General features: G+C 41.0%; 3 long non-coding RNA genes across 3 annotated transcripts; all 3 read left to right on the top strand.

Annotated features, from left to right (window-relative positions):
* Positions 1-6268: 6268 nt before the first annotated feature.
* Positions 6269-7053, top strand: LOC139643570 (uncharacterized). Its single transcript, XR_011695089.1, has 3 exons — positions 6269-6350; positions 6620-6690; positions 6938-7053. It is a non-coding gene; the product is annotated as an uncharacterized lncRNA (long non-coding RNA).
* A 1326-nt stretch (positions 7054-8379) lies between these two features.
* Positions 8380-9421, top strand: LOC139643569 (uncharacterized). Its single transcript, XR_011695088.1, has 3 exons — positions 8380-8481; positions 8699-8812; positions 9328-9421. It is a non-coding gene; the product is annotated as an uncharacterized lncRNA (long non-coding RNA).
* Positions 9422-10144: 723 nt separating this feature from the next.
* On the top strand, positions 10145-10992 carry LOC139643573 (uncharacterized). The gene is made up of 3 exons (XR_011695090.1): positions 10145-10231; positions 10525-10630; positions 10925-10992. It is a non-coding gene; the product is annotated as an uncharacterized lncRNA (long non-coding RNA).
* Positions 10993-22780: the final 11788 nt, after the last annotated feature.

The raw sequence follows: 22780 nt of genomic DNA, 5'->3' as shown, positions 1-22780 counted from the left end.
TGGCTTTTTCTCTTTTTCAATCCCAAAACTAGAAGCGATGTCGTTCCCTGTTCAGTTCCCCAATGGACAGAATACACTTGATGAAGAAAGAAAAATAAAACTATCCCCAAGCATGTACTTCAATACAAGGCTGTTCTCTGTGGATTCTCGTTTTGCAAGGGACCAGAGTTACCTCTTCCTTGCCCAGTTTGTAACAGAAATACACATAGCTAGAAATAGCATGTCTATCCAGTTGCGGAAAGGGAAACCCATCACCAGAGAGCATCAGGTTGAGAGACTGATACACAACAGAGATGCGACACGGTTTATGCAACCACTGAGAGGGACTCCAGCTTACTGGCAAAAAACACTCAACGATCTGTTTGCCATGATCAGACAGCTGGGGAAGCCTACCTTCTTCTGTACATTTAGTGCAGCTGACATGAGATGGCCTGAGATCATAACAGCAATAAAGGCTCAACAAGGTGAACAGGTGGACTTTTCAGAGCTTGACTGGGCTACAAAATGTGAAATCCTGCGAAGCAACCCTGTCACTGTCATGCGCATGTTCGAAAAACGTGTTGATGCACTACTGAGAGATCTGCTCATGTCACCGGCCCAGCCCATTGGTAAAGTGGATGATTACTTTTACCGAGTGGAGTATCAGGCCAGAGGAAGCCCGCATATTCATTTACTGGCTTGGATAAAAGATGCCCCTGTGTTTGAAGAGGACCCTGATCAGAAAGTGTGTGACTTTGTTGACCGTTATATAACGTGCCAAATGCCTGACCCCAGCAAAGACCCTGAGCTCCACAAAATTGTCACTGAGGTTCAAGTTCACAGCAGAAATCATTCCAAGTCATGCAAGAAAGGCCGGGTATTGTGTAGATTTGGATTCCCTAAACTACCCGTGGCTAAAACCATCATAACCCACCCACAGCCCCCTGATGTTAAAGAAAAGCAAGAAACGGCAAAAAGCAACGCAGACGCCACGGAGTCACAATCAAACGACAATGATCTTCCAGAGTCAACAGCGGAAGCCAAGATGAAGCTCAAACCAGTGTGGGATTTGCTCAATGACCCAAACTCCTCTTTGGATAACGTGTCAGACGTACTGTTGAAATGCAATTTGAGTTACGAAGACTACATGAGATGCGCTGCACAAGTATGTAATTCAAGTGTCATTATCATGAAGCGCGACCCAAAGGACTGTTGGGTGAATGGATACAATCCAGATTTGCTAAGAGCATGGAATGCAAACATGGACATTCAATACATTCTGGACCACCACAGTTGTGTCATGTACATGTTGTCTTACATATCCAAGCCAGAGCATGAGATGAGTGAGTACCTTAAAACAATACTGAAGGATATGCGTGCAACAGATGTAAATGAAAGAGAGGAAATGAAGCAAATAATGCAGGCTTACTCCAAGCACAGACAGGTAAGTGCTCAAGAGTCTGTGGCGAGAACATGCAGCTTACCAATGAAGATGTGTTCACGCACTGTTGTATTCATACAAACAGATGACAATGCACTAAAAATGAGTCTCCCCCTAAGTGCCTTACAGAACAAAATGCCAGATTCTGAAGATGTGTGGATGTCAGGATTACCAGACAAATACAGAGCAAGACCTGAAACGCCAGAGTTTGAAAACATGTGTCTGGCAGAATTTGCGTCAAAATACAGGATTGTCTATGGCCAGCAAAGACAAGGGAAGAATGTCATGCGGCTACTAAATGACATGGGACACATTCAGAAAAGAACTTGAGGAAAGCCGGCGATCATCAGATATACCCGCTTCTCACAGCAAAAGCATCCCGAAAAGTTTTACGGAAGATTGCTGAAACTGTATCTCCCAAACCGCTCAGACTCGCAGCTAAAAAAACAGAGATACCCAACATATAAGGAATTTTACCAAAATGCCTTTGTTGAACTCCCAGGAACAAACTGCATCCAGTCAGTACATATGATAGTCAAAAGAAACAGGAAAGACTACGAACAACACAGCTCAGAAGTTGACAGAGCAATTGATGAATTTCAACAGAATGGGCCATTTGAGAACGCATGGACAGCTTTTGCACCTGAAGTTGAACTAGTTCGTTTGGAGTGCATCGAAGAGCAAGAACAGATACATCCCCAACAAGACGATGAACAAGATGACGTTCCGGACTACAGCGCTCTTCCCCGAGAGAAAGGTGGAGTCATACCAGCAATAGAGGTACCCCAGATGACCCTTGCTGCTATGCAGAAGTTGTATCAAAGCCTAAACCAAGTACAAGCGTCCGTATTCTACACTGTCCGTGACTGGTGCTACAAGCGCGTGTGGGGCCAGAATCCCGAACAGTTCTTTTATTTTGTTTCTGGAGGTGCTGGCTGTGGCAAATCCCATCTCATCAAATGCATACATATGGAGGCAACCAAGATACTGCAACAACTCCCCAGATTACACCAGGAAGCAGACATGTCTACGCCCACAGTGCTACTGACTGCCTTTACTGGCACTGCAGCCTTCATCTCAGGAAAAACTTTGCATTCCGTTTTAAAACTGCCAAGAACTTTGAAGCCACCTTACCAAGGACTTGGAAATGCACTGGACGAAGTGAGAGTGACATTATCAAATGCGGAGATCCTGATCATCGACGAAGTGTCCATGGTTTCGAAGAACCTGTTTGCTTATGTCAACTGGAGATTTCAGCAGATCAAAGGCAGCAAGAAACCTTTCGGAGGGATGTCGGTTCTAGCTGTAGGAGACTTTTACCAGCTGCCGCCCCTCGGTAAAGCCAAGACCACTTCCAGATGATCACCCTTACAGAGATCATGCGCCAGAAAGATGATCTTGCTTTTGCAGAGCTCTTGAACAGAATACGAGTGAAGCAAAAGAAAGAGCCTTTGAGTGAGAGTGACAAAGCTTTGCTTGCGCAGGCTGTGACTGACCCCAAAGACTGCCCACCTGACGTACTGCACGTATTTGCAACAAACAAGGAAGTAGACCAACACAATGCAAATACAGTATTTGCCCTCCATACCAACATCATGAACATTGATGCAGACGACTACAAAAAAGACCCAACAACAGGACAGATGAGGAGACAGACTACACCCATCAAGGGTCAAAAAGGAGATTTACCCGACACCATACAAGCCGCAGAGGGATTTCGTGTGATGCTGATTCGCAATATAGATGTAGAAGATGGCCTAGTGAACGGTGCGTTTGGAAAGATAGCCAAGATTGTGACTGAGACACAAAGTGGAACAAACGCAGTAAAGATGCTTGGACTGCAGCTGGACAATTCAAGTGCAGGTCAGAAACACCGCAACAAGACACAAGATGGACCACACAACTTGGTGTACATTGAGAGAACAGAGGAAAGCATGAGCAAAAAAGGAGTGGTTCGCAGGCAGTTCCCCATGAAGTTAGCCTTCGCGTGTACAGCCCACAAAGTTCAAGGTATGCCATTGCAGTCTGCTGTGGTCTCCTTGAAACGTGTATTTGAACCAGGAATGGCCTATGTTGCACTAAGTAGAACAACGTCACTTCATGGACTGTATATGACAGACATTGATGAAAAGAAAATATATGCTGATCCTGACATCACAACTTAACTGGAAAACATGAAAAGAGCATCATTCAGCAGTATAATGCCACTTTTGGAACATGTACAGGTCACAAACCAAGTCCAAACCTTCAAAATCATTCACCACAACACCCAAGGACTACCATCTCACATTGAGGACATCAAACGGCATCACGAATTGACACTTGCAGATGTATTATGTGTAACGGAAATCAAGCTGTCTGGCTCCTTTGTTTCTACAAATCTCCAGTTGGAAGGTTACAACATGTTTACACGGAACAGACACCTCTCTTACACAAACTATCCTGACATTGCAAGCAAAGATGGAGGTGGCGTCGCTATCTACTGTAAAAGCCATATTCAAGCCCAGGCCAAGCAGTACATACAAAATGTGATGGACCTAGAGTTTGTAGTCGTCAAGATTGAGGCCCCAATCACAGCACTGATTGCTGCTGTCTACAGACCTCCATGTTACAGTGTTGGAAATTTCCTACAAAACCTGCAAAGTCTTTTGGATTCTTTGGAAATTATGGATCACCATCCAATCATCGTCTGTGGTGACTTTAATGAGGACCTCTCATCCAGTGGAAATAAACCCATATTCCAGCTGTTTCACTCAAGAGGATATGCACAACTCATCAGAGCTGCAACGACTGAAAAACACACACTCCTGGATCACATGTACATCTCTCAACCACAACTCTGCCTCCAGTCAGGTGTACTGGAAACGTATTACAGCTATCACAATCCCGTTTACTGTGTATTAACCATGTGATGGCCCAGGATGAGGAACAATGCGCCGTTCTCAGCTCTTGGTACAATGATTTGCTTCTAGGTGTTCGGTTTCTGACCTGCTGAGCGGGCTGTCACAAGCCAGCAGTGTCAGCCGTCCCTTTAGCTTATTGTTGTTTAAATCAGGAGTGAGATTACATAATTATTCACTCATGTTGGAAATGTTCAGGGTACAGAGGGCTCATACCACTACAATGAACTGTTTAGGCTCCAGTGGACTTACACTGTCATTAACTCTTGAAATGTCTGTATCACACCAATGTTTCCACATTGTTATTGTTCATTAATGTTTATGTTTTTTTGGGGGTTCTGTGAAACCTTTGTGCTATCTTATGATCAATAAAAGAGTAATGTATCATATGATAGTACACACATGTCACTCAGTGGGGAGTGATGCACTGTTCTCAGCTCTTGGTACAATGATTTGCTTCTAGGTGTTCGGTTTCTGACCTGCTGAGCGGGCTGTCACAAGCCAGCAGTGTCAGCCGTCCCTTTAGCTTATTGTTGTTTAAATCAGGAGTGAGATTGCAAATTATTTACTCATGTTGGGGATGTTTACAGATGAGTACAGCGGGCTCATACTGGCACAGTGTTCTATATTGGCTGGACAGACTTCCTTTGTCATTCATTATACTACTGCTCTTTTCAAGATTAACATGTTATGCTTATCAAGCAGTATCATGGCAGTGTGTGGGGGGCACACTGCCTTGATGAGATCAAGCAACATAAAGTAAACAAAAAGTGAGCTGCAGCTCCAGTGATGAAACGGGACACCAAAACAAAAGAAGACATTGAGGTAAAAATCATGAATAGGACTGCTAAGTGCATAAATGTTCACATGTAATTGCATGATTAAATCATCAATAGTATGGATTATAGTGTACATGAAGATTCATGTGTGGAACAGAGTTTTTGCAATATATTTTGTATGTTGAATAATTTATGTATATTATAATGTATACGGTTTCCTGTTTTTGTTGCCATTACTAACATATGTGTCCTTTTAGTATAGCCACAGAAAATGTGGTCACCACACCATGCTTACCAAGAAGCATCATGGCGGCGTGCAGATGGGAAAAAAACAAATCTCAAGCTAAGTGTTCATTTTTTCTGTTCATCTTATTATTGCATCTTATAAATGTTATAAAATAACATTTCACTACTTTGAGAATTTGTCAGAAAATTTGGCATCACCACTTACCCAAAAAAAACATTTCATGAATGTAGATACAACTGAAGAATTAGCACTAATACAGCTGTTTATGTTCTGATTGTTTTTCAGACACGGCACAGCTGTTAAACAAAGATGAAGACCACAGTGAACACCACAATGTCGATGACAGCAGGTCCAGTGAGGAAGCAGCACACCAAAACAAGTAGATATTGAGGTAAAGGTTATGAATAATGACTGGTAAAGACTACTTTTGCATCCAGTGTGTCTTAGCCAGTGTCATATTTGGTCATGTGCTGTGTGTAAGGGCATATTTGCAGTATATGTCAAATATTATGCATTCTAGTACACATGCTAATGAATGTGGGTGAATAAAGGAAAATGTGCAGTGCATTTTACATGTTTGAAAGTTGAGAGAGTGTACAACGTACTTAATACAATTCCCTGTTTTTGTTCTCATTACTGATACGCATGTCCTTCTGTATAGCTGCAGAAAGACTTTGGCCACCACACCATGCTTACCAAGAAGCATCATGGCATTGTACAGATGGAAAAACATCATCTAATGATAAGTGTTGCATTTTTTCACTTCATTATATTTTGGTGTAAGCTAATGTTTTCACTATTTTGACAATTACCCATATAATACATTGTCACCACATACCGAGGGAAACATTTCACTAATGTTGATATAAAAGAAGGACTAGGACTAATTCAACTGCTGATGTTCTCTAACTATTTTCAGACGCAGGACAGCTGATACAGATGGGGAAGCAGTGAGGAAGCAGAGGAAGCAGTGCACCAAAACATGAAGGATATGAATTTCACTGGTAAATTCTAGTGTTGCAGTATATTTTGTCATATGGGGTTTCTGTATCTAGTTAAGTGCAAACAAGTTTACATTGATGTGCATGCTTACATCTTCTTCATTATGAACTATACTCTGCATGATGGGGACTATGTCGGTAAATAAGTAAGTCTGCAGTGTATTTTGTGTTAAAATATGTTATCACCACATGCTCATAGAAACATTTCACTAATAAAGATGTAAAAGGATTAGGGCTATTGTAGCTGCTGATGTACTCTGATTTTTTTTCAGACAGCTGTTAAAGCAAGGTGAACACCGCGACGACGATGGCAGCAGCTCCAGTGAGGAAACAACGCACCAAAGTAAGCAGACATTGAGATAAAGGTTAGGAAAATAGGACAGCTAAACTTGTTCTCATTACTAATGTACATTTCCTTCTGTATAGCCATGGATTTGTGCAGATGGGAAAACAACATCTAATGCTAAATGTTGCAGTTTTTCTCTTTAGTATGTTGTAAAATAATGTTTTCACAAACAAAACATTTTAGTAATGTCGATATAAAAGGACTAGGACTAATGGAGCTACTGATGTTCTCTGATTATTTTCAGACACAGGACAGCGGATACAGATAAAGGAAACTGCCGACAACAGTGAAGATAGAGGACAGCAGCAGCTCCAGTGAGGAAGCAGAGGAAGCAGTGCACCAAAACATGAACACATTGAGGTAAAGGTTAAGAATTTCACTGGTAAACCCTAGTGTTGCAGTATATTTTGTCATATGGGGTTTCTGTATCTATTGAAGTGCACACAGGTTTACATTGATGTGAATCCTTATATCTTCTTTATTATGGATTGTACTGTGCAAGACGTGTGGGCAAGTGAAAGTGAGGTGTCTGCAGTGTATTTCATGTGTTTCAGAGTTTGTGTACAAGGTAGTGTGTACAGTTTTCTATTTATTGTAATTACTAACATGTATTTCCTTTTATTTAGTGTTATGACCCCAGGCCATAATGTGTATTTGTATTTGACTGTGGTTTTTGTGCTGTTTTCCCTGCCTGCCTGAGGGTGGTGCTGTTCACCCTGTTCTGTGTGTTTTCTCAGTGTGCCAAGTTGCAGTTGGTGGCCTGTGATTGGACGGAGACTGATGCCGCCTGCTTTAAAATGGCGCCCGCTGATGCCAGCTTCGCTCTCTCTCTTTTCCTGACTCCCGACCAGACTGTGCTGTGCTGCCTAGCAATCACCAATGTTAGGATTGTGCCAATCTCTGTTGCACATACTGTAAATATCTTCTAAAAGAGCAGTCCTGGGTGAGAAGCCTTTTCTTTTGACATCTTTTCTCCTGTTTATGTTAGGGAGGTGGGTAAGAGACCTGTATTTTCTTTTGTTTTCTTTTGATGAAGTTAGGTAAGATAGTTGTTAATACTATAGATTGTTTTGTTTATTGTTTTGGGCCGTGCTCTCCCCGACGCCTATTCTACCTTGTTCTGATGAATAAGTCAATTATGTTTGGACTGCATCTGCCGTGGCACTGGTCATCCTTGGGAGTGGGAAAATGGGGGAGTCACTTTTGTGTTGTGCTCAGTTTTCCCCTAAGCCGGGCGTAACATTTAGTTTCAGAAGAACAGTTTGAGCACCAGACCACTGTAACACTGATTTACTTCATCCATCAGAGTTCCAATCCACTGAAATCACCTACTTCTACTACTTCCTTTTTACTTCTGTGTATGTTACATTTTGTAATTTAATATTTGTTTACCCACTCTTGGCACTCATTGCATGCCTGACATTCCTGGAAAGGGGATCCCTATTTGTGAGGCCCTTCTTCCATTTTTCCCTTAATGAGATGTTTGTGGAAGTTTTTGTGTCCACATTGAGTATCTAAGGGGGGCATTCATTCATTGTATTGAAACATGGACTTTGCATTTCCATCCCTTGTTGAGTATTATGTTGAATTATGTTGCTTGACAGTAAATATGACAAATAACCTTTTTTGTTTTTTTACTGAAGAAAAGATTTATAGACCACTACTTAATTTTTTCAAGGTAATACAGCTGTTAAAGCAAGGTGAACACCACATTGAACACCATGACGACGATGGCAGCAGCTCCAGTAAGGAAACAACACACCAAATTGAACAGACATTGAGATAAAGGTTAGGAAAAAACAGCTAAACTTGTTCTCATTACATTTCTCGCAGATGGGAAAACAACATCTAATGTTAAATGTTGCCGTTTTCTCTTTACTATGTTGTAAAATAATGTTTTCACCATTTCTGCAATTTTCCATAAAATATGTTATCACCACATAGACAGGGAAACATTTCACCAATAGTGATATAAAAGGACTAGGACTAATGGACCTACTGTCAGACACAGGACAGCTGAGACAGATAAAGGAACATGACGTGAAGACAGTGAAGACCACACTGAGGACAGCAGCAGCTCCAGTGAGGAAGCAGTGCACCAAAACATGAACACAGTGAGGTAAAGGTTATAATATGACTGATAAGGCCTAGTGTTGCAGGATATTTAGTCATGTAGTGTGTGTATTTGTGTAAGGCAACAAATATTCACATGTGCATGTTTATATCTTCAGTATTATGGATTGCTGTACGCATGGTCATGAGTGTGTGGAAAAATCAGTAGAGGGGAGGCATGCAGTGCATTTTGTGTGTTTGAAAGTTTGTATACAATGCAGTGTATACAGTTTACTGTTTTTGTCCTCTTTACTAATGTACATTTCCTTGTGTATAGCCACAAAAACAGTTTTCAGCATCATGGCAGGGTGCAAATGGGAAAACACTGACTAATGCTACAACTTGCAGTTTTTTCCCTCCATTATATGTTAAAATGTTTTCACTATTTTCACAATAACCTATAAAATATATCATCACCACATGCCCAGAGAAACATTTAACTAATGTTAATATAAAAGGATAAGCACTAACGGAACTACTTATGTTCTCTGTTCTATGTTCTCTGATTATTTTCACATACAGATAAAGGAAGACGATGACAACAGTGAAGACCACACAGAGGACAGCAGCAGCTCCAGTGAAGAAGCAGAGGAAGCAGTGCACCAAAACATGAACACGGTGAGGTAAAGGTTATGAATTTCACTGGTAAAGCCTAGTGTCGCAGTATATTTTGTCATATGGGGTTTCTGTATCTGTTGAAGTGCACACAGGTTTATGTTGATGTGCATGCTTATATCTTCTTTATTATGAACTGTACTGTGCATGATGTTGACTGTGTGGGTAAATAAGCGAGTCTGCAGTGTATTTTCATGTGTTACAATATGTTATCACCACATGACCAGAGACACATTTCACTAATGAAGATGTAAAAGAAAAATTTGGACTAATGAAGCTGCTGATGTTCTGTAATTTTTTTCAGACATGCCACACCTGTTAAACCAAAGCAAACATCACAGTGAATGCCACATTGACAATGACAGCAGCTCCAGTGAGGAATCAGAGGGAAGCAGCACACCAAAACAATCAAACATTGAGATGGAGGTTAGGAAAAATAGGACAGCTAAAGCCTAGTGTAAAACTTTTTGTTTTCATTACTAATATTTCCTTCTGTACAGCCATGGATATGTGCAGATTGGAAAACAACATCTAATGCTAAATGCTGCATTTTTCCTTTTAATCTTTTCACTATTTGTACAATTTCCCATAAAATATGAGATCACCTGATAGATAGGAAAACATTTTACTAATGTCGATATGAAAGGACTAGTCCTAATGGAGATACTGATGTTCTCTGATTATTTTCAGACACAGGACAGCAGATACAGATAAAGGAACATGACGTGAAGACAATGAAGACCACACAGGACAGCAGCAGCTCCAGTGAGGAAGCAGAGGAAGCAGTGCACCAAAACATGAACACATTGAGGTAAAGGCTATGAATTTCACTGGTACAGCCTAGTATCACAATAAATTGTGTCACTTGGGCTGTCGTTATTAAACTGCACACAGGTTTACCTTGGTATGCATGCTTACAACTTCATTATTATGGATTGCACTGTGCATGTCGGTGAGTGTGTGGGTAAAGAAATGAGTATGCAGTGTATTTCATGTGTTAAAATATGTTACCAACACATGCCCAGAAAAACATTTCACTAGTGAAAATGTAAAAGGATTAACAGTAATGAAGATTCTGATGTTCTGTTTGTTTGTTTTTTTCAGACACAGCACAGGCGTTAATGGACAGCAAAGACCACAGTGAACACCACAATGGCAACAGCTCCAATGAGGAAACAGCATACCCAAACAAGCAAACATTGAGATAAAGGTTATGAAAAATAGCACTGCTAAAGCCTAATGTAGACGTTTTTGTCACCATTACTAATGTACATTTCCTCCTGGAAAGAAATACATTGGTATTTCAGGTGGTACAGGTGGGAAGACAATGTCTAATGCTAACTGTTGCTGTTTTTCTCTTTGCTATGTTGTACAATCATGTTTTCACTATTTCCACCATTTCCCATGAATTATATTATCACCACATAAACAAGAAACATCATCTAATTTCAATATAAAACAACTAGAACTGATGGAACTACTGATGTTCTCTGATTATTTTCAGGCGCAGGACAGCGGATACAGATAAAGGCCAGTGAGGAAGCAGCACACCAAAACAAGAACACATTGAGGTAAAGATTCTACATGTCACTGGTAATGGGAAAATTATACTTCCATATCTATACACACTGGAGCATCGCTCTCAGTACAAAGCATGTGTGTTGTTGCCCACAAAGGATCTCGCCATAGCTTACATACAGCTCTCCAAAAATTAAACTACACAATGTGATGCACGACCAGAACGACAGTCATTGGCCCGCTTCATATTTCCTCCTACCTGTATCCAGTAGCTGAGAGACAGTGTGTGGAGTGCTGCAAATATATAGATCTGGAAAACAGTTCATTCCCAAATTAGAAAGATTACTACATGTAACTGTATTCAGGGTGAAAAATATCCCAGAACTCAACTCTCACAGAATGTAAACACTATGACATCTCCTGTTATTACTTCCATCCTAAAAAAAGAACACAGCTGCCATATAGTATTTCAACGGTATACTGTACAATCACCAACACAGAACCATAAATGCTTAGACCAATCACAGCACATGTTGTAATATGTGGTCTCTTCATCTAAGTGCGCACAAGTTTACATTGATGTGCATGCTTATATTTTCATTATTATACATTGTACAATGCATGATGGTGACTATGAGGGTTCTGTGATAGAACTGACTCTGCAGTGTGTTATCTGATTATTTTCAGGCGCAGGACAGCTGATACAGATAAACTAAAAAGATGACAACAGTGAAGACCACACAGAGAACAGCAGCAGCTCCACTGAGGAAGCAGCATACAAAAACAAGAACACATCAAGGTAAAGGTTATAGAAGTCACTGGTAAAGCCTAGTGTTACAATTTATTGTTTCATATGGGGTGTGCAGATATGAATGTCGTACTGTTTTGAAAACATGGGGTCTTCAGCTGTCAGAATCTGTAAACCAGTAGTATCTTGTCCAAACTACGTCTTATTAGGAAGTATTGTAACGGTAACGTTGTACAAATATAAACTTCATAAATATAAGAGCGAGTTGTGATTAAAAGATCCGCGATAATTTTCTCGTCAGTCTAGAATAACATGCTTGATACAGCTGGAAACTAGAAATTCAGAGCTTTCCAATGACCCTAAACGCACCACGATTTCAAGGATACAACGTCGGAGACAGGGAAACTTTGCAGTCAAACTTCAGTCGCACTAATATAAATCTATCTTCTTTCCAAAATATTTCCCCAAGGCTTGTGTTTTTTTCGCCAAAAACGGCAGACTTCAACAGGACCAACGGGAAGTACACAGCGATCGTCAGAGAGGTTACCAGCTAGACTGAATTCCTCGATGACGTTCTATATTAACCCCTTCGTCGCCATCTGGTGGCTGTATTGAAGTACTGACACCCATGAGCCTTACCATTCGATGCACATCAGTGTTCATATTACTATTTCACTGTTTTTGGGAGATTTATATTTTTTGTAACATGGCTACATGGAAATAAATACTGTTTTGAAGTAAAACTCCCAGTCAACATATAAACAGTAAACATAGCCAAAACATGGACACCAACTGAGTATATCTTTGCATTGTATATTAAATTGTCACATAACTGTTGTATAGCCTATTAGTGTATTTTCATCAAATGCACAGTCACCGTTGTAGTCAAACAGTAGGAGAAGACATTCAGTTGCATCATTATCCATGAGATCTTGGTTATAATGGTGATATTGCCTTTGAAATTTAGATTACATACTAGGCAAGGATGAAAATAGTATTTTTTCCTTTATTGCAGCTCCATTTACTCTGGAATGGTAACAGATATAGGTTTACTTACATCATATTCCATAGCTTTTTACCTATCAACAGAGACCAGAAATATAAGCCTTATGGTTGAAGAGCTATGCCAGAGTTATTTGGGGTATGGTATTTTAGGCGTTTTTTCCTAGGGCTGGGGCATGGGCTTAACAGCTTAAGACTCAAAAAAGAAACTTGAGACAACAACATTTGCCTAATTGTGAACACACCTACCTCAAAAACCTTATGATTGACGCAACAAATATAAATAAATCTTGAAAGCAAATGACAAATTACCTTCTTTGTTACTTTTTCCACTTTTCCACTGAATGAATAACTAAGTACCTGACTATGTTCTATTTTCACTGTATACTTATTAAATTAATTTGAAATAAAAAAATAATTGATCACATACTGCCATGTCAGACTTAACCATATGGTACTTTCTGTTGAAGAAAACATTTTCAAGCTACCACTCAAAGTATATGAAGTATAGACTTTGCTAAAACATAAACTATATTATCCAACTTTGTACTACATGGAAATTCATACATCTTACCATATTAGATACAGTAATCAGTTATTTCAGTTACATACATGGTCGTTAATATATTGGTAGGTCAGCAAGATTAGCCTACTTTCTGTTCAACCCTGTAAGACACAGGAAGCCACTTCAGTGAAAACACAATTGGTCTCATATATTCATGTTTTAGCACAGTCATCATGATCCCACCAAAACTGTCCTAAACATATTTGAGCTCATGTATGCCATTGCCATAAATCACCTGCAAGACTACATTGCAGTATTAGGCTACTGCATTGATTAGCCTACTCTGTACCTGGTTGGTTGAGGCCAACTTTGGAGACATGCTTGACATGGTAGTGTTGCATGTATTTACAGTAACCCCATTTAAGCTACCAGATGAAACACTGAGGTTTCAAACCTATAAGACTATTAAATTACTATAGCCTACTCCATTAGACCTGCTGGTCATTGTGCTTTTTTCAGATAAAGGTAGCCCGTGAAGTCAATAGGACCAAAAACTGTATCGATTCCATGCATAACCCATAATTAATAATAATACAATTTCAAAAGTTTAAACATTCTTATTTTTTATTAAACTTTTTCAAATAAATGCAAATAAAAACAACTTCAACAAATGTCCCCTTCTCCCTCCGAATCCTTCATTCTCACGGTGGGGACATGGCGACGGTGGGGAGGACATCGGCGGCGGGAGGGGTGGGGGACATGACGGCGGCTGCGGCGGGAGAGATTAGGGAACCGGCAATGGCGGCGGCAGCGATCATATCATCTCAAAGAGAGAAAAAAACATTGTTCAGACTGCCCTCTGTTATATGCCTAAACATTTATCACTGAGCACTCAACATTAATGTTTTTTTCACCCACCATTCTCCATACAGGCCGCCGATTCGAGCCATTCCATTTTCTCCTTGGTGTCCTCTAGTTTCTTCTCCAGGTCCTTCACCTTCTTTTGCAGAAACTCTGCTCGCTGGGCATTAGCTGAGCTCCGCCGCTCCACCCGGCCAAGGACCTCCACTACGACGCTGCCAGCAGCCACCACTCGCCTGGCCAACTCGACCCTGCTAACCATCTCGTCTCCACAAGCATACTGTCAAAATGAAAAAGACATGTTGCCAAGACACGGTGTCCGTGCTGACCTAATTAAATTCTATCTATTATATCTACTTCTACTTACAGTTAGCAGCCCGAATTTTTCGCAGACCATGTCCACTTCAAACGACCCCCCTCTCAGCAGCTTTGTCGATGACGGCATCATGTTGCGAGACATGTTGTAGGAATCCTGGAACGCCTTCGCGGGCAGCTTTATAGTCGCTCATGTGCACGTGACGTTGCTTTGTATCTGGCGCCGGCGCGCATTTCAAACTTGTAGCGTAATAGACCATTGGAACAGGCTATAACCTCACAATGACAGATTTATGAATGTGCGGCTCAATGCGTGTACTGTTACTTTTCTAATAGGCTACATCGTATTCTTTTTTTCAGGTATTCACAATTAGATTTGGGGGTTGGGGGTGCTGAGAGAAAGTCTACATAATGACGTCATATTAAATACTGCACAACATTCATGATTTTTGTATTAATTTGAATGGCCAACATTTTACATCAGAAAAAATAGTAATTTAAAACAAATTTCCTGCATTTCTATGGGGGATAGATACATAATTGGTGGGGGGGGTCCAAAAAAAATAGTAATTTAAAATTTCCTGCATTTCTACACCACCTAACCCCTTGGATTAAGTCAAGAAACAGCAACCCTGTATAATGTTAACCAAAAATGTAAAATTATGTTACATTACTAGATTTCAGCATTGAGGTGCTTACATTCATGATTTTGCATAGGCATACTAACCTAAAAAACCTTCGCGAGAACGTTTCAGAGCGACAGACACAGAGTGTCCCCATAACCATAGCAACTCACTCTCACTCCTGCCTGAGAGGAGAGGGAGAGACGCAGAAGAGCAGCTGACTGAGATTACTCTGAGCAGCATGCATGGGAATAAATTACAATATATAGCTATAGATTAATATAATATTATAATATAATAGATTTGTGTATATTTCTCGCTATTCAGATGGTCTGAATAACTCTCTGCTGCACGGTGCTGCTCTGTCTCGTCTGTCCTGCTGTTAGTATCTCTTTTCACAACGTTATCAGTTATGAATTTGTTTTTCACTGCGTGAGAAAATGGACTTGTGGCTGAGAGCGTGTGAAAAATGTCAATTGCGTGAGTCGCACGGTCAGTGCGTGAGAGTCGGCAGCCCCGTGAACTCGCTTGACATTATTATGTATGAAATTGCCAATCAGATCTATTTACTTATTAATCGGACGTGCCAGAACGCCGTTCCGGATCGTTCCGGCCCACTTTAACCCATGCCTGTAACCAGTGAGACAGGAAATTGAGAGACAGGGAGCGAGCTACATAACGAATCGTCCGGCAGCATCACCACACCAAGTTTAAAACAATGAACACACAAAGCATCTCAAATTTACAGTGTGACGGGGCTCAGCCTTGCAGTTACAGCCCCCAGCCAGCAGGGGGTCCCTGCAAACACATCAGGTTGATGGCATCAGGTTGTGGGCGTGGAGGGTTGTTCTTATAGCATTCACATGATTGGCCAGTGTCGATTGAAACGTTTGAGGCAATCACAGTGAGGGGCTGGCTATAAATGCAGCAAATCTCGCCATAGCCTGTAGGTCTCCTCACTATGGCTGACTACGCTCCATGCGTTTGGATCGTCGGGAGCTCCCTGATCACCAGGCTGCATGCTCATTTAGAAGCGTTTGAACTGGACCAGAACCTGGGGATGAATTGCCATATCACCTGGGACGGTAGAGGCGGTAGATGGTGGGAGCACCTGCTGCTTCTTCTCCTCTCGGCGCGGGCAACCACCCGCGACGACCCAGATGTGATGGTGGTTCACCTCGGCGGGAACAGCATTGGCATGGCAGGGAACGACAGGCTTAGTTTAATGTGGCGGATGAAGTCAGATATCAGGGAAATTGATTTGTTGTTTCCCAACACCAAATTGATGTTCTCGGACATCCTCCCTCGCTGGAACTGGAGGGGTCAGACCGCTGCGAGCGGGTACGGCCTCGAAAGGACCAGGCGACGGCTAAACGGGGTCATGTTTGGCTTTATGTCAGACATGGGTATGGGATGCATTCTGCATCCCAACATTGGCTTCAATCATTTAGTTAGGGATGGCGTTCATCTAAATTTAGAGGGGAATAGAGTGTTTCTCCAAAACATTTGCACAGCTCTGGCCTTCGAGCTCCACTGATCACGCTGTCTGCCCTCAAAGGCTCTTTTAAGAGCCACCCACATTCTCATCAAAAGAGCATTTACCTATTAACTTACATCAGGAGGTGACGGGCACCTGTGGGCTACTCCCGACTCTCACATGGCAGCTAATGCAGTGTTTTTTATGGAAATTACATTTTATGATGAAACCGTTTCATTATTATTCATGATTAGGAAATCCTGCTTTTGTATAGCCTAGGCCTACTATACACATAAAATGATGACCTGTTATCCTAAAAAATAAAAAAATTACTTCAATATCAAGGTGACAGATAGTGACGTGCTGTCGTAAGTGTGACTAGCCTATTTCCACTGTAATACAAAATATGGGGGAAATAGACTAGTAATACAGCCTATGTGATTCAGCTGTGTCTGCTTTACTGTCACCGTAGGCTACTGATTTAAGGCAGTTTGTGGAGGTTAAAAACCTGGGATCTTGTATCCTCTGTCGTAACTGCACACCAACTGAAAATTATTCACTGTAAATTTGAACAGGTGCAACGCCATGTGGACATGAGGTTGCATTGAACTGCATTGCAAGGGGAGAGCTTCTAAAAGGCTGTGGTATGGTCCTCCAATTAGGCTATGTTAAGAAACTGTGTGATTCCCTGCACGCGACTGGACAACAGTAGGCTAGTTGAATCTAGAAAGGGACCGAGTCATTATGGTCTTGTGTGTGTGTATGTGTGTTGGGTCAAAGCATAGCATTTGTCTAATCAATAATCAATAATGAATATCGGAGAAACCTTATAATGGATATCTCAGGAAAGTAATAGGGCACTGCTTATGAGCCACACACTTTGAGCGGAGCTCTCAAGCATTTCGGCCGGACGGCAGATCCTTCGTGACGCACGGGGAATGAGTCGCCCGCGCGGCGGGCTTGATCTGTCCTAGACACTGGCCAGCGTAGAGCGAGGAGCGAGAGCGAACAATTTTTCAAAATACTCCGCTCCCCCGCTCATTGGACCGTTTTGCAGACGTCATAGTCGCCGCCCCTCACAGGCAAGCGGACGTGTTTGAGGACAGCCTTTCTCTCCTAGAGTTGCCAACGTCGTTTTGCGTGTCCGCCGGCTACCCCGCCTCGAGCCTCTCCAGCCGTTTTGCCTCCAGCCCCGTTCTGTCTCTACCGGGCAGTGAGGCGGCATACAGCAAATTTCTCTCCTCCGCTCTACAGCTGTCTTAAATTAAACTTCATGTTCAGATGAAAATATTTCGCAAAAAGCTTTTAAAACCCATGTCAATGAACTGACTAAGAAACAAAAATTTAAACTGGGTTTTTTTTGTTTTTTTTTTAGAAATACGCAATGCCTTACCATGAGTAGTAGGATGCAGATTGTCCAAGCAACAGTTATATCAGTGCTTGATTAAGGTGCTGCAGGGTGATGCATTGTATAGGGATTGCTCTTGTTTTTCTTTTGGTTGTTGTTTTGTTTACTTGTTGTGTATACAGGCCTCTCTTGAAAACGAGATCTCAATCTCAATGGGACTGACCTGTTTATATAAAGGAAATAAAACATTTTTTAAGGACATTATTATTAAAACTCTTTGTAATCAGACATAGTTTGGACAAAATACAGTTGGTTTACGGATTTACGGAGCAAAATGCTAAGGATTGCAATGCTACAGAGACATATGAGACATCAAAATGTGCGGCTTGTTGGGTAGCAGGGTGCTATTACTTTTCTAAGAGATTCATAATAAGGTTTTTGAGATATTAATGATTAAATGCCATTTATCAGAGGGACTCAATCATAGGATCACAGAGCCAAAAAGTTAAGTTTCACTTTGTCCGCCTGTTAGGTTTCACTCTGTCCGCCATCTTGCTCTCCGCTGAGCTCCCGAGCCCGTTTCTCTAAGCAGGCTGACCTGCATGTAAGCTGAAGCTAACTGAAGCTATCTGAAGCTAAAGTAGAATCTATACAATTATATCGTATCACCAGTTATTTCGATGCATATGCGCGAGCTCAGTCCACCTGACGGCCCTCTGTTCTGTGCAGGTTCTGTGACGGACAGACAAGCATGGAGGAAGCATGGACACAGACGAAGGCAGGGCAGCGCCGGAGAGAGAAGCCGGCGAACGTGGGCACCAGAGCTAACAGGGCTAGCATCCGGAGCTAACTGAAGCTAACCTGGGGTATCAGTGCAGGGCAGCGCCGGAGAGAGAAGCCGGCGAACGGGGACTTGGATCCGGAGACGGGGATAGTTGGAGGAGACGGGGTGAGCTGGAACGGATATAGTATGGATGTATGGTACCAGAGCTAACAGGGCTAGCATCCGGAGCTAACTGAAGCTAACCCGGTGTACAGTGCAGCCCGTGGTCGTGCTGGCAGGGCAGCGCCGGAGAGAGAAGCCGGCGAACGGGGGCACCAGAGCTAACAGGGCTAGCGGAGTTTTTATCAGCTCTACTGATGCATTTGGGAGAGAAGGACCGCGGTAAGTCAAAACAAACACACACAATCTGTACATTTAACGTTACTGCCGTTATTGCCCCTGGTGTGTGGTCCTGTTTTTTTCCATTTACATTTTTATGTAGGCTACAAGAGCTTGCTAGGCTATACAAATTAAATGTTTGAGCTCATTCATGTCAGTGCTTCGACACAGCCAACAGATGGCGACAAAGACCATGAGTTGCCCACATAGGCGCTCTGTCAGACTCGGCTGGTGTGTGTGGTGCATTCAGTGTCCTTGGAAAGCTGGGAATCTCTAGCTTTGTTCGATAGCAGACATATTGTTGTGGAGTGTTGAGAAAAGTATCCCAGTGCCTTTGAACACAACTGGCTCTCATATTTAGTGAGTCTAGTCTTTGTCAAATTGGACAGGGGCCGGGACAGGGACATTGCAAGGGCGGCAAGCACAATTAAATTTTCTTTAGAAAATTTAGCCTTTTCTAGTTATTATTATTTTTCCGTTCTGCGCACTACTCCTCCTACAGTTTTTACAGTAGATAGACATATGAGGCATCAAAATGTGCGGCTTATTGAGGGGAAGTGTGCTATTACTTTTCTAAGAGATTCGTCGTGGGTTTTTTGAGATATTCGTGATTAAGTACAACTTTTTTTCCCATTGACTTGAATGGGATTGTGCAGGATTTTTCATAAAAGCAGCTGTAGCTCAGAAACCATAAGAGCTAAAGTTCCCAAACTTGGTGGATAGGTTCAAAGTCTCCCCTTCTACTCTGGTGTAAAAAATCACACCAATTGACCTGATGGTGGCGCTATAACAGCCCTTTTTACGTTTTGGTCAATAACTTTTGAACCATAGCATGTAGAATCAAAATTCTTTTTTCCTTGGATTCCCTGGGCCCATTTCCGCCTAACTAGATTTTCCGCCATTTTGAATTTTGTCCAAAACATTTTTTTCGCTACTGTTCGTACAAATTTTGTCCAATCTTCACCAAATTTGGCACACAGCATGTCTGGACCGTCCTGCTCAAATTTCTGATTTGTTTTATGATATTCCATACCGTTTTGATGTTATACGCTTCCAAAGTTTGATCACATGTTGTGGGCGGGGCCTATGATTTAAAAATTGGTATAACTCATGAATGCATTATGCTATCCCAACTTGTACAGTTGTGCACGTATCATGTCTCAGCCGACCTGTAAAATTTCGTGTAATTTCGCCAATAGGGGGCGCTACAGCGACCTGTTAAGTTTTAAATGATCGTAACTCAGTGACCGTAAATCCTGGAAACAATTATTTTTTCCCTTGGATTGTCTTTGTTCCCTAGTAACCTAGCAACCACCAGTGACACCCTAGCAACCACCTAGCAACACCCTAGCAACCACCTAGCAACACCCTAGCAACCACCTAGCAATCGCCTAGGAACGCTGTAGCGACCACTGCGCACCAGACAGTGCAGGAATACACAGATGATTGACAGTCTTTACGGTGATTGTATTCCATTGGACGTCCTTTTCCTGTCACAACGCTCACAAATCTTGCTGCTGTTTGCACATTGCTGTACTTCACCCAGCAGATATCTCTCTCTGTGTATCTATCTATCTATCTACCTATCTATCTATCTATCTATCTATCTATTTAGTTGGGCTTGCTTCAGCAACTGCCACTATTCCCACAATTTTCACAGCACATTTATTTTACATCAAACTGTTCATATACTTCTCCTCTCTCTCACAATGCCAATATCTAAGTGGTAGCAGTTGTAGTTTTGAAACACACACACACACACACACACACACACACACACACAATACAGGTGTAATTAACATTAAATGACTGATTCTGCTTCCATTACAACTACTGCTGCTCCACCTGGTGGCCTATTCATGGCACTGTTGATTCTCCCTGTACAGTGGGAGCCCTATTGAAATAGGGTAAACGTCCCTATTAAGCCCACCAAATCCGCTTTTCAGACATTTCTAATATATACTGCCCCAATTTAAGTGAGAACATTTTAGTTAAAATGAAAGTCTAATTTCTCATTTGAAGTGTCAATAATTCATTTATACCAATTTCTAATGTTTTTATTGTTTAATTTGTCAAAATATGTCAAAAGTCTGGCATGGGCTTAATGGGTACCTAACGTACCCTTTAAGCCCATGGGTGTTCCAAATAAGCCCACTTCATGATTTGTTGATAAATAAATAAATATCTAAAAAATCTTAACAATACAAACTTGTTCTATTCAAATCTGTAATCTCTTAGCTCTCAATAGCTTTTTTCATTTTGTCTCCACTCCTATCCTATGGCCTGTACAACATGTCGTCTTTGGAATGTAGCCAAAAAACTATTTACGAACAAATTCAAAACTATAGTGGAAATTACTCTTCAATACTTCAGCTTTCAATATGTGTTGTCATTTTGTCTGTATCTCTATCCTATGGAGTGCTGTTGGCATTTGAAATTGGCCAAACTTTCTGGTCCAGCCAGCTGGTTAAAAGTGCAGATATTTTTATGAAGATTTCTGAAGACCGACTGACTGAAAGAAAAACAGTTTGAAAAAAAAAAATATTGTTAATGTTAGGATAGAATATAGGCCTATCCAGAATGAATTAACCTATGCAATATCACTGATATTTAAATATGGGTATTAACTATGTGGATTATGGAGCTGATACATCAGGTGAGGTCAAAAGAGGAGAAAATCCCTATTGAAACACAGTCAAGTGGGCTTAATGGGAGCAGATGGGCTTAAAGGGAACATCAGTGAATTTATGGATAAAAGACAGAATATTTTATTATACGCACATGACATTAAAAAACCAACTATATGAAATAAATCTATATATGGTGCACTAACATAACATGAAAAGTATAAATTGATCATGCAGAGAAGTAATTAGCTATACTCATTTACATCCACCCCAGACAGTGTGATTTTTTTGCTAGTGTCCCCTTTAAGCCCACCAGGTAAAAATGTTAATTAAAAAATAAATGAAGATAAACAAACACATTTATTGTCTATTTAACAGTATAATAATATAAAGTGCATACAAAAATGTAAACTATACATGCTTATCATGCTTTATGTCAATGCAGTGAACCATACTATGCAGCTACTGTACTGATGCAGCATGTGGTCTGTTTGCTAGCATGCTAAAACTCATATTTTGATTTCAAAAGAAACAATATTTCTAATTCAAGTAATATTCTAACATATGTCTTATTCAAAACACTAATCACTTAAATTCTGATAACAAATGAGTACTAACCAAAAACAGGAGTAGAAATATGCAAAAAATGTAATGTTCTGAGGGTACCAAAATCACCAAAGTTTTTTTGCAACTTCTTCTGGGATCAGCAGGCGCATGTCACACATATACGTCGATAACTCAATATCGACAAATCTGATTGGCTTACAATAAAAAGTGTAATTTATATAACAAGCATCTTCATTGGAAGAAACATCACACAGCAAAAAATGATGATGTAGTTTTTTTTTATTTGACTCAGAAGTTGCAAGTGGGCTTATATGGTACGTGGGCTTAATAGGGACGTTTACCCTAGTACTGTTAACATTGAAGACTTGTATTCAGTCATTTCTGATAGTCACTGCCACCTTATTATTCTAAAGTTTTTCTAAAGTGATCCAGTCATTTGCTGTAGTCAAACATGACCATCTACAGTGTATTTCACTGTGTAACATACACACACATCTCTACTACTACTACTAGTAGTACTAGGCCTACTACTACTGCTGCTACTACTGTTACTGCTACTACCTACCTACTACCTATTAGAAATAGTAGTATTAGAAGTAGTAGTAGT

Source organism: Centroberyx affinis, unplaced genomic scaffold (genome assembly GCF_046629955.1).
Source record: "Centroberyx affinis isolate AG114_WGS23_722 - 3 ecotype Tasmania unplaced genomic scaffold, CSIRO-AGI_Caff_v1 ptg000629l_1, whole genome shotgun sequence".
NCBI lineage: Eukaryota > Metazoa > Chordata > Actinopteri > Beryciformes > Berycidae > Centroberyx > Centroberyx affinis.
The sequence above is the reverse complement of the archived record's forward strand: the minus strand, read 5'-3'. Positions and strand labels throughout refer to the sequence as shown.